The sequence below is a fragment of the Botryllus schlosseri genome, chromosome 10 (genome assembly GCF_051294905.1).
Source record: "Botryllus schlosseri isolate E-star chromosome 10, Bs_hap1, whole genome shotgun sequence".
NCBI lineage: Eukaryota > Metazoa > Chordata > Ascidiacea > Stolidobranchia > Styelidae > Botryllus > Botryllus schlosseri.
The window spans coordinates 21,571,082-21,582,284 of NC_137245.1; positions in this window are offsets into that span (position 1 = coordinate 21,571,082).

An 11,203-nucleotide genomic window follows, 5' to 3' on the forward strand; every position below is an offset into this window, starting at 1 on the left:
TGCGGATACCAATATTCGAGTCTTTGGAATGACCCGGCCGGGGATCGAACCAGCGACCTACCGATCGAGAAGCCGGACGCGTAACCATTACACTATCTCGCTCGGGAGTACATGGTTCTACCAACACAGGCATTTCAATGTAATTTCGAAGAAATTTAAAGTTATCATACTGTTATAATTTCGTCTACCAGTACTGGTTCTTTAAAAGGCCAACAGAAACTGTTAAAAGTGAGAAAAATTAGTATATTATGGATGGGAAGCATTCTATATCACCGAGGAAAGTTGCAACAAGTGGATTTCACGTGACATATACTTGGAACTGAACGGTCAACACAATGACTTGGACTCGGACTCGAGTCAAAACTCTATGACTCGGACTCAATCAACAATCAATCAATCAGTTTTTATTAATATTTCCATCATTTCAAAACATCACAAGACTGCGATGAAATGAAAAGATAGGACGGTGTCGAAACAACTTGGAGTAGCCTTTAAGATCAGACAACCACCTTAGCTCGACTCGACACTCTACTGCGTGACTTGGACTCGGACTTGACTCGGTGATCAATTGAAAATAACTCGACTTGACTCGAGTCAAAACTATAAATGTGAGATTGACTTGTGACTCGGAATTGACCTGACCCTGTCGTTTTCATCCCATGATGCGGACGAATGCTTATGCTGTCGATTGGATACCTCCTGGCATGCATCAATATGAATTAAGCTCTGCACCTTTCGCATAGCTCAATTTGCAGTTCTTGACAGACCATGCTAATGAATTACGGTCGTTTTCACAACTACTTACTAACTTGAGTAGATTTACAGTCGGTTAATTCTACTTCTACTTCAAGTAGTTTTAGATTGCTTATGATAGAAGTACTTCTACTCGTACTTGATTAGATTTCTCCGTTGCTACTTCTACTTCTACTTGAGTAGCTTTCTGGACTACTTTGACCACCTCTGATTTTGGCACGTACTGCTGTATAACGCTATAACGTCTAAGGAACGCAGCTTCGCAAATCCATTTGGTACAATTCTAACCATCAAATGTACACTTTCAATGCTTTTTAATTTCTCATTCGGGGAACTTGGGAGGAGGGTTGGGTTGAAATGTCTTACCGATTTGAGGCGTGTTGTCCGCAGCATTTTGTAACATTAGTCATGTTGTTGCAATTAGTAATTATAGTATTTTAACTGGATTGGTCATTTTACACCAGGTGCCGATGGGTGTGTGCTTTGGTAATCTCACCTCAGTGAGAAATAACAACATTTTGCGATATGGAGAGAACATTTGCTTTTATTTTGAATGATAACGGAGAGTAGAATTGAAACAAAATATATGACTTCGGGATGAGTCTGGAAATCAAATAAATAAAAATTTTCTTGTAAAACAATTGCTAGAAACACAGAACGTTTATTTTGCAACAAACTATATGTTAATATTGCCAAATGCATTAGCCCTCGACGCTTTTCCACTGACTCTCATCAAGAGCGAACGTCAGAAAATTGCTGTTAACCACATTCCAAATAAATAACACACTGATAAATGACATTGTTAAGTCCCATCTGCTATTTCAATGGATTCGCATGACGAGACAGCATATCGAATCGTCCATAATGTCACTCGGGCGATCGCAAAAAGAAAGCCCGCAATATTTCACGATATTTCCATTGGTTCCTACCTAGCAACAAGGTTTGTTCATTTACTTTTTCAAGTCCGACGGATCGGATGAAATGTTCAACGTGCCGCATATCACCCCGGGCCGTAGTTTGTCCACCTCTGGTTTGAACAACCTTTTCCTTCTATAGAGTAGCCTTCCATGACATGCCACGCCATTTGTTGTCGCTTGCTTTTTTCTATACTATCTTCTAGGGGTGGTGTGAACCTCTGAAAGGTTCAGGTTCGTGTGAACGCGAACCTTTTTGAAAGGTTCGGTGTGAACGCGAACGTGAGCCTCGTGGCGTCACGATACGTCATATGGCTAATTCCGACCCTACATTTCAGTGACGTGATGACCTATATTAATGTACATTGTACGTACACGATACCTAGCGAAGACTCTGGCCACATAATGCCACAATGCTGAAGTACATATTGACATTTTAAACTTCACCAAATTGATCACTGGGACAATCAAATGATAAAATAATCCCATACCAGCAATATCTTCCGTCGCTTTGCCAACAATTTCGACGAGGAATTGCACAAGAATATAAGCTTACGCCTGGTCTAGGCCAGACCTGACAATGTATTCGGCGTCTGAGTATTGCTATACGTTGATATTGGGCAGAGTGTATAACGGGTTTCTATACTTGCTGCCGATATTACCAGCACCCCAATCGCACGGATTTGGTTTTTATGATACTGTAAACATATGAAGTCAAAATTGACCCCGCATGCCTGCTAGACTTTTTACATCAGACAGAGATATCAATCTCATTGATTGGTTGAATAAGCATCATTTGCTGACTACATGAAGTGTATTTCGCTCTTGATGTTGTGTGATTGCGGGTCAAGCTCACAGCAGAGAGTCACTAAGCATTCACTAACGGAAAACTGGATATTTCGAGCAAACTTTTGTAAGAAAGCAAATAAAATTTTACAGATTGTCAAGGTGTATGATCGTTTAGTGCTGAATTCTTGTGCTGGAAGTGTCATGCATAGAGTGGCCCGCAGTTGAAATTCAACAAATTTTAACCAAAAATGTTATAATGAAGTGAAAATTGTAACATATGAAAAAGGTTCACAGTGCAGAACCTACGACGGTTCGTTTGTGAACGTGAACCTCTTAATTTCTGAGGTTCACACACAGAACGCGAACGTGAACCTCACGCTCACACCATCACTACTATCTCTACTTTTTATTCAGTGTGCACTATGCATGCCTCCTCTTTACTAGGGATGGTGTGAACCTCTGAAAGGTTCGGGTTCGTGTGAACGCGAACCTTTTTGAAAGGTTCTGTGTGAACACGAACGTGAACCTCGTGACGTCATATTGCTAATTCCAACCCTATCTTTCAATGAAGTGATAGCCTATATTAATGTACACGATACCTAGCGAAGACTCGGGCCACATAATGTCGCATTGCTGTAGTAGGCTACATATTGGCGTTTTAAACGTCGCTAAATGTATCAACCGCGGTTATCAAAGGATGTAATAATCTCATAAAATCAATACATTCCGTCGCGTTGCCAACAATTTCGACGAGGACTTACCATGAAATATAAGCTTACGCCTCAATGGTCTTAGCCAGACCGGACAATGTGTTCGGAGTCTGAGTATTGCTACATTGATGTTGAGCAGAGTGTAAAACGGGTTTCTATACTCGCTACCGATACCATAAACAACAAGTTATATAGCAGTAGCCAGCACCTTAATCGCACGGATTTGGTTTTAATGATACAGTAAAGATATGAAGTCAAGATTGACCCCGTACGCCCACTCGATATTTTACATCAGAAAACGATATCAATGTCATTGATTGGTTGAATAAGCATCATTCGCTGACTACGTATATCGCTCGTGATGTTGTGTGATTGCGGGTCAAGCTCACAGCGGAGAGTCACTAAATATTCAAAACGGAACGCTGAATATTTCGAGAAATTTTTGATGACAAAAAAGCAAGTAAAACTTTTAAGGTTGTCATGGTGCATGCTCGTTTAGTGTTGATTCTTTATGCTGCCAGCGCCATGCATAGTGACCCGCAGTTGAAATACAATAAACTTGAACCAAAGAGATCTTATAACGAAGTGCAAATTACAATTTACCAAAAAGGTTCACAGTGCAGAACCTACCAAGGTTCTGTTGTGAACGCGAACCTCTAAATTTCCGAGGTTCACACACAGAACACGAACGTGAACCTCACGTTCACACCATCCCTACTCTTTACATCCCCTAGGGCCTAGGCAACGGTGGGTGCCTGATTCCATAGACTACGCCAAGTCGCTTCGACACCTTCCTATCTTTTCATTGTATCGCAGTTTTGTGGTGTATTGAACTGATAAAATTGCTAATAAACCAACGATGATGATGAATAAAATATTGGCGACGGAATTGCCAATCTTTACACTTGGGATCAAAATTCCGCAGTATGGCAGACAAGAGCACAAAATAAGTTTTTATGGTTTGCACAGTTGCACACATTCAAGTGGCTATCCAGGAAATAGTCGAACTTCAACTGACTTCAAAATTGTACGTTCAGATCAAATATAGGATGTAAATCTCAGTTATGCGATTCGCCAAGCATTGCCATAATGCGACTGCGATGCTTTGTATGGGCATGGGCAACAAGTGCTGGCGTAACCGAGGGCCAATTGCGGCTTATTCCCCTTAATTTTTGACTTCGACATTAACTGCATATGTTTTAGCTATACATTATACAATTTATCTGCTACGTTACATCATTGCTTTAAAATTGTCTTCCAAGTTCTCAAATAGCATCCCCACCACTAAAACGGAACTCGGAAGCTTGTCACGTGGTCGGGGAAGCAAATACCCTATTGCTAGCAAGGGCGTGCCATACGTCCCGATTTAGGTGGGTTATTTACTACTAATCATTACATCTCTGCACTGTGGGTCAAGGGGCTGTTGATCGACCGCTATTATAGTAGCTGGTAGTTTAGAGTGGCAATCTCATGACCGTACGTGCTTACGTCTGCTGAGTCACCGGTTTATTGGCTGATCTTGCTGTAGTTCTAAGTCAGTGGTTTCCAACTGTTTTTTTTGTACTACTTGACAGCTTTTACAATCGCTCTAGTCTGTGATTAAGGAGGACACAATTCGCTGACATGCAATTTCATCAAATACGTCACGTTTGATGTTGTGACTCTGTGTCACTTTTTGTTTTAGCACCGGTTTACATATGAATCGGTAGTAGTCGAAACCTGAGATGGTCAAAGTAGTGAAGAAAGCTACAGTCAAGAAGAAGTAGAAGTAGTGGTTTTAAAAGCAACCTCAACATATTTCAACTCAGTGTTGGGATCAAGTCACTACCTTCAAGTCACGAGTCATCTCGAGTCATTGCACATTTTGACTCGAGTCAAGTCAAGTCAATCGATTTTCAAAGGTGACTCGAGTCAAGTCAAGTCACTCGTTTTTTGGAGGTGACTCGAGTCAAGTCAAGTCAAGTCAAGTCACGAGTCAAGTCACAATTCAAGTCAACTTGAATTATCGAAGTATGAGTGATCATTCAAATTCATTATTTTACTAGCTGTGTTAAAGAGAGATCAATTGGTCATTTATCTTGAATCAAATAACGAATATAAAGTTAAATATACATGCAAAAATACGTTGCATCGCTCACGCACGCGTAGAACTGCTAATAAAATACGTCAGTAACTGTATATAGCTACATAGAGGCGGTGGCAAACATACGACCCGCCAAATGATTTCATTCTGCAGGCGAAGCAATTCTGAGTATAGGTTGATTTTATCCAATATATTTCTCGAATTTGTAGTAAGAAATACTACTAATAAATATTCCTTCAAGATAGCAAATTTCGAGTATGTTCAGTTCATAGGCCACATTATAACCACCCGGCAGTGGAGTAGTGATTTCTAGTCATCGTCAGGAGAAAATCGCTGACATTGACACCCAATTCCGAGAATGCGAAAAAGTGCATATATTGAGTTAAGAGTTAGTAATACTTTGGAATCATTTGACTGGTGCGGCCCGCGAGTGATCTGAATATTTGAATCCGGTCCGCGACGTCAGTTGAGTATGACAACTCTGAGCTACATGCTACATTCTCTTATTATCAGCAAAAATAGAGGATAGAATACGAAGCCTCAAGAAGTTGAAAGAAATTGATATAGGGTTGGTAAAGTTGAGTGCTGTGCAATGTAAGGACAGAGCCGTCCATTAAACAGCGATTCGTTGCTATTAAATTAATCTGCTACTACAACAACAACGAAACTGTGATCATTTCGTTTGCGGTCAGTGTATTTGTGAGGATCAGTGTAACGTACAATCGGTGAATGACTGATTGCTCTCACAATAAGTGACAACGGCGTATCGTGAATTATCCGACCACGCACAAAATAGGGCCTACATTGATTTAGTCGACACCGTTTACTTGATGACTTGAAATTGACTCGTAAATTTTGCTCCGAGTCACGAGTCAATCCACATTTTTGAAACGCCGAGTCAAGTCAAGTCATTTTTGCAAAGTGACTCGAGTCAAGTCGAGTCATACGAAAAAGTTGACTCGAGTCTGACTCGAGTCATCCCAACACTGCTTCAACTAGAAGTAGAATTAAATCGCTTTAACTCTACTCAAGTAGGTAGTTGTACAAAGCAGTCATAAATAGCCTACGCTCGGATGGACTGTTCAAAGCCGGAAACTGATATGAGCGAACGGTGAATAGAGATCGGCTCGTGCTTCTACATCCCAATATGCATGTACCTCAGACTGATTACCTCAAATTAATTAGAAGAACTCGAAGTAATGATACCGTGTAAGACGAAATAGCCTACAAATACAATTTTCAAGAAGTGGAAAATATATTTCATGTCTTTTGTCCAGAAAGTTTCAGGCGGTCTGCTAAATAGCTAAACGGGGTCTCGTGGTAGAAATTCAAGAACCACATTTTCCAGATTAAAACACGCCCTGTGCGGCTCGGTAGATGCTACATTACGATACGATGACCGATACTTCCGTGAAAACATATTTTTCACTTCACATCTATTCCGCTAGATCCAGGACGGAAATTCTAGAGTTTACCTAACTTTTGTGAACATTGAAGTCTCGTTTTGGTATTCCGTGAAAACAGACCCAATTTTCTTTTGTTTCAGTCTCTCTATCATCGGACGAACATACTACTACTACTACCACTACTACTTAACAAACTTTAAATAGTAAGTAAATCACAAAATGCTACGAAATACAAGTAGACTTAGCGGATACTTAGATTTACTTAAGTAAGTACTGCAAGAAGACAAAAACTACTTTAATACTGCGAAAAGGTAGAAGTACTTCGCTACTGACCACCTCTGGTCGAAGCACCATGGATACCAAAACAACAACAGCCACGTAGAGAGTGACAATACTTAAAAATGCTAATAAATTTAAAGAGGCACACGCTCTAAATATGATGTGGTTTCAATTTCGGAACTGTGAAAAACATATAGCAGCCATTTCCCCCAGAAAAATCATCGTATTTGAACTAGAGCAAAAAGATTTTCATGGAAAGTACTCTTGCCAATAATAGATCTCTGTGATATCGCGGTGACGCTTCATCGCATCTTAACCATTGTCACTTTCCCGACGCGTTCAAGGCAGAGAATAAATTTTACAGCACCGTAACTTCCGCACCCCAAACCCCCCAATTAGGGGGGCCCGAGCTCGAAGGGGGCCCAAAATTATTTCGTGAATTAGCATAAATCATAGAGTATTTTTTGAAAATTTATGCAATTTTTTCAAAATTTTTTCGCGCTGTGCGCGAATTCAAGTAGTCATTTATCTTTATTATTGGGTATTGGGCCATTACCGCGCCACGACCCACCAATCAAGTTTTGGTCCATATAACATGCGACTCCAAGAAGTGTGCCAGAACGATCGGCAGCGAGAAAACCTCGGCCGAAAAGGTCTATGACTTTATGCTGACCGAAGACTTCGTTATATATACAAAATACATATAGGTTTAATTGTCCATAGGCGCCTAAATGACTGGCGCCGAATGTTCCTGTCTTTGCAATCTGAACCTCACAAGACAAATATCATCCCGCTGAGAAAACTTTTATGCCAATGAAGAAATACCAATTTGAAATCGTGTGCGTCTCTTAGTTTAGAAGCCTACGTTTGGACGATTCTATATTTTTTGATATAGCAGACTGGAAGTCACGAAATAACATCATGTAACGAAGTCATATCAACGGGTCCGCCCGCCCGAAGATGTTTAATCATTATTTACGGGCCCTTCCGTTTTCAAGACACTTCACTCAGCTCTACCGGTAAATCTAATTACGTGAGTAGAGAGGACAATAAATTGATAGCATAATATAAATGCAATCGCCGATCTGATTGACCGATTTTATAATAAATTATCGAAAACTTTCACGCTTCGCGCTGGCTCACAATAAAGTACAGATGATTTCGTGACAAACGCGAACAACGTGATGGAGGGGTCGTTTCATCACCCTATGGGAGCCCAAGACCCACGTTTTTGGGGGCCTGACGAGGTGCTGTTTCGTTCCTGCTAACGGGTATACGCCCGAAGATGTTTAATTATTAGACTGGTCAACAAAATGAAAAAAAAATTTTTAGGCAGAACATCTGAGAGCCGTTTCTGGGGTTTTCGAGGTTGCTGATTACGAATATCACATTCATTTTGTCAGATTGGCTCTTTGTCAGAAGACATTTATACCCCTAAAAAAGCCCAAAATTACTGTAGTCACCCTTAAATATTTCAGTTGCTAGTTTTTTCTAATTTTATACTGCGCATAAATAAATAATTGACTATGAAGAACCCTCATGTCGAGCTCGGTCATTCTGTCAATATTAACATGACATGATACGAGATATTTATTTGTCAAAAAAGCAGTTTGTGAAGCCTAAAAATTGTACTTTTGCACAACGGAAATACATATTCCTCTGTATTAATTGGTCATTCTACCAAGATTAAAGAGGAGTATAACACTATAAAATTTGTCCTTGAAAAGCTTAACTGTAATACTCAAATTCGTCTCATTCCTCTTGACTGGTAAATGGATAATTTTTCCGCCGAGTCAACAAAGTGGGTATACGTAGTAACCCTAACAAACGACAAGCTTAAATATGATATCTGGTATATTCGAATTGGAAAGAAAGATTGCAATTTCACATTTGGAAGGAGTTTACTACATGTAATTTCTCTTAAGATGTGGTAAATAAAACCTTTTTGATGATCACAAAGCACCCAACTACAAACAGTTGGTCCAAAAATTCGTAGATGCATTTCGAAATCTTGAGCACAAACATGAGCAAAAACATTAACTTCCTGTTCAGTCATCTTGATATAATTCCTGATCATCTTGTTGATTAGCAAGGGGAGAGGTTCTAACAAGACATCAGAACAACAAAAGAAAGATATCAGGGCAGATGAGATGAACAATTGAACATATTATGGCATACCATTTCCGGAACCTTTTGAGAAACTGCACTAAATAGCTCACAAGCGAAAATCGTACAATAAAACAATTGCGCTTTAAAACAGATTAATAATATTATATTCCAACTGATTATTTCAAATTTACAATTGGTGGTTGATGTAAAACTGATTGAATTAATGCCACTTTATTTGAGTATCTAGGTAAATACTTATAGCCTAAACATGACTAGAGTTTATTTGCGTACATGATATCCGTGAGAGTATGTCACTATGATAAATATATCAACCTAAATATAGTGCTGTTGCTGTATTTTGATTTCTGTGTGTAAAAATAGCAAGTAGATTGGATTTTCAAACTTTATGGTATGACTGGGCCGATTTTATATCTAGTCATTGCCGCGAAAATGGGCGATTTTGGTCAAAATAGCCCCATGGTTTATCTCAAGAACACGAGCCAATTTGAATAAACTAAGGTCATATTCGGAATCAGTGGCCTTCAGAACCCCCAAAACCACTCTTAGTTTGTCTGCCTAAAAATATGTGTTGACCAGTGTTATTGAGTGGTCCTACCTTTTCAAACACACCTCACTCAGCTCAACCGGCAAATCTGATTACGTGAGCAGAGAGAATATAAAAATTGATAACAATATATATGCAATTCGCGATCATACTGACCGATTCAATCATGAATTCTAGAAATTTCCCGCGCTTAGGCGACAAAAGCTGAATCACGAAACTAACTCCGAACGAATATGATAAATAGCGGTAAGCAGGGCATCGCCAGAGGGAGGTCTGGGGGGCGAATCCCCCCAGAAGTTCGGTCTATAACCCTATGGGGGGCCCAAGACCAAAGTTTGGGGAGGCTGACGAAGTGCTGTTACGGCCCTGATTTTAGATAACTGTTCGCCGATATTATTGATACCAGTACTGGCAACAAGCTTCGCACACAAATATAGCTGGTTGAACGTCGTCCGTTGAGCGCCATTACCGTGAGGTGTACGACTGCTTACCGTGGACCATGCGATAAGTTTAGTGTTGGCGGTGGATAAATAAACTAGATCGTATCAGCGTAGTCCCAAGGTCAAGGTAAGCAACATTGCAAACATCTGGGTAGATAACATCTCGCTGGAGGCAGGAAAGATTTTTGCGACCTCGTGACGAGACACGCTTCTGTCAACGAGCAATAACATATTGCTCACTGCAAAGTAGGCTAGGTGTTGCACGGTCAATCGAATTTCGTGTTAATCTGCACATCTTTGCGAAGGACAGACATACACCTATAAATAGCATTAGTAGAGACTACGATAGGTGTATTAATGGTCACTAATTTGATGCCACAGAAGTGTCGGCGATTGAAAACATGCTACAAAATACACGCGTTCATTGCCATATACTAACAAATTGAAGTACTGTACCGTGCCGGTCACGACTTGACAAGATGCACACACTACACATGCACTTGTACAGTGACGGATTACACATAATCTGTTTTACATTGCTTGCAGTCATTATGTCTGTATCCGATTCGTTTCGACAGAACTCGCACGTGCGTTAGCCTACTACTCCGCTGGATATGATTGTATTGTACGAGTCAGCTACAGTTGAGGTATAAATGTGACATTGAGGAGCTGGCGTGTGATTGGCCCAGACTGAAGACGCCCCATAAGCTCTCGATTCTGAACAAACGGGTCAATCTCTGTTTTAAATTGCTTGCAGTCATTATGTCTGTATCCGATTCGTTTCGACAGAACTCGCACGTGCGTTAGCCTACTACTCCGCTGGATATGATTGTATTGTACGAGTCAGCTACAGTTGAGGTATAAATGTGACCTTGAGGAGCTGGCGTGTGATTGGCCCAGACTGAAGACGCCCCACAAGCTCTCGATTCTGAACAAACGGGTCCATCTCTCTTTGCATTTGGCACGCGTGCATGATTGTTTTGCCTTTGGGATGCGTGGAGTGACGGACTGAATTGTGTTGCGGAGTTCCTGCTATTCCTGTTAGTGATCGGCAAGAGGAAATGGGAAATTGCATCAGTTGTAGTGATTTCTACGGTCCCGGCTTCTTAACACGAACAAGATGCTGTCCGACGGAGATCAGACACATAAACAAGA